This window comes from Podarcis muralis, chromosome 7 (assembly GCF_964188315.1).
Source record: "Podarcis muralis chromosome 7, rPodMur119.hap1.1, whole genome shotgun sequence".
NCBI classification, from domain to species: domain Eukaryota; kingdom Metazoa; phylum Chordata; class Lepidosauria; order Squamata; family Lacertidae; genus Podarcis; species Podarcis muralis.
In genome coordinates, this window is record NC_135661.1 from 61,877,116 (window position 1) to 61,878,970 (window position 1,855).

Consider the following 1,855-nt stretch of genomic DNA (forward strand, 5'->3'; position numbering starts at 1 on the left):
GGGCTTTGTTTTTGCAACAGAACAAGAACGTTTGTGTGTGTGATATTAGTAGGCACGGATGATAACAGATTTCAATTGGCTTTTTCTGTCTACTTTGTTCTTTGCCGAGAGACGTCTAAGAAGATGAAGGTCAGAAAGAGAAGGGGGGGATGACATAAGTGTGTTTGATGTTCTGCTTTACACACACACACAAAGGCGTGAAAGGAAACCCACTGGCTGCAGAGACAAAGAGAAATGAATCTGCTCTCTTCTCTGGCTGACCAGGTGGAAAATGTGTGCACTCTGCTTCTCCAGAGTTTCTTCTCAGCTCATCTGCTTTGACTTTGAATCTAGCAGAAGGACACTGCCCCGGCCACCATCTTAATCTATTGTCTTGATAATGAAAACCCATCATTTGCAACAACGGCTTTGTAACTTTTTCAGCGACTGTGCTTAAAATAAAAACAAAAATGGTGAGCTGCGTTTTCCCTGACGTAGGTGCTCAGAGCAGCTTCTTTCTTTATTTTTCATTATTCAAGAGTGTTCTATCCCACCCATCTCCCATCTGGAGCTCAGAGCAGCTCACAACCAATAGATAAACAGTAATAGTAGCAGTAATAAAGCCATAAGAGGTGAGAGGTTGTGGCTTAGTGGTAGAGCTCCTGCTTTGCATGTAGAAGGTCCCAGGTTCAATCCCTGGCATCTTTATTTCAGGCAGGTAGAAAACCCTGTCTGAAATCCTGTACTGTAAGGTAAGTGTAGATAATGCTGAGCTACGCAGATGGGTCAATTGTCTGACTTGGTAGAAGGCAGCTTCTTATGTTCCTAACAGCAACAATGCAAATGCAAAAAATATTGGTCAACCTACAACAAAAAGAAGTTTATACAAATGTCTGGCCAGTATAAAAATATCTACCAAAATCGAGACATTCAGCTAGTGTTAGTACATGATGATGTATGAAGTAAGCAATGGGCTAAGAATGGAGGAGTGGAAGGAGTTAGGGGTCAGGCCTATTCTTTCCTTCAACAACATTAAGTACATAAGAAGAGGCTGCTGGATCAAGCCAATAGCCTATCTAGCCCAACCAGACATTAGAACACTATTAAACAATATTAAAACTGAATCCACAGCTGCGGCTGAAGTTCTCCATCCTATTTTCAGATTGCGAAATTGTGGGAGTGGGGGGATGGGGAAATAGTCCTGAATATTCTCTGAATAGGGGTGACATTTCTTCCTTCGACTCCCAACAAGAGGAGTTCAAAAGCAGACATTCTCACGCAACGTATCAGCAAATTCTTTTCTGAGGAATTCTGGCCCAGCTCAACAAGACCTGCCTTATTCTGAGCCACATCGCCGGTCCATCTAACCCACTGTTGCCTGCTGCATTTTGCATCACAGCACCACCTTCCCAAGTTTGTGGGATCCAGAGAACAGAAACCAGAGTGTGTGGGGGGGGGGGGGTTTCAAAATAAATAAAAAATAAAGAAAATGTCAGGTGAGGGAGTTTATTCCACTCTCACTGTTGCTCAATATCTGCTACATGAGATGATAGGTTCATTCTGCCTTGTGATAGGGCCACCCCTGGCTATCTCCCAATGGCTGGAGTCACTGTGCTATGGGGCTTTCTGAGAGTTGGCCCAGGGATAAGGTGAGCTACCTGCAGAAGTCAGCAACCTTGACTGCTTCAGCAAGTCCTCAATATGCTATTTGTAGTCCATTTGTTATATTGACTAACATTTGGAGTCAAAATTAGGAAGCCAAGGCTAATGACCAGCCCAGAATGTATTTCAAGGTTGGCTACGCCTAAAATTGAATTCCTTGCATCTCTATTTAGCTTTGCTTGGGTTTTTTTAAAAAATAAATCCGTCCTTTCCC

At 43.1% G+C, this 1,855-nt stretch overlaps 1 non-coding gene across 1 annotated transcript; it reads left to right on the forward strand.

Moving 5' to 3' along the window:
* The first annotated feature begins 615 nt into the window (after positions 1-615).
* TRNAA-UGC (transfer RNA alanine (anticodon UGC)) lies at positions 616-687 on the forward strand. Its single transcript has one exon. It is a non-coding gene; the product is annotated as a tRNA-Ala (tRNA).
* Positions 688-1,855: the final 1,168 nt, after the last annotated feature.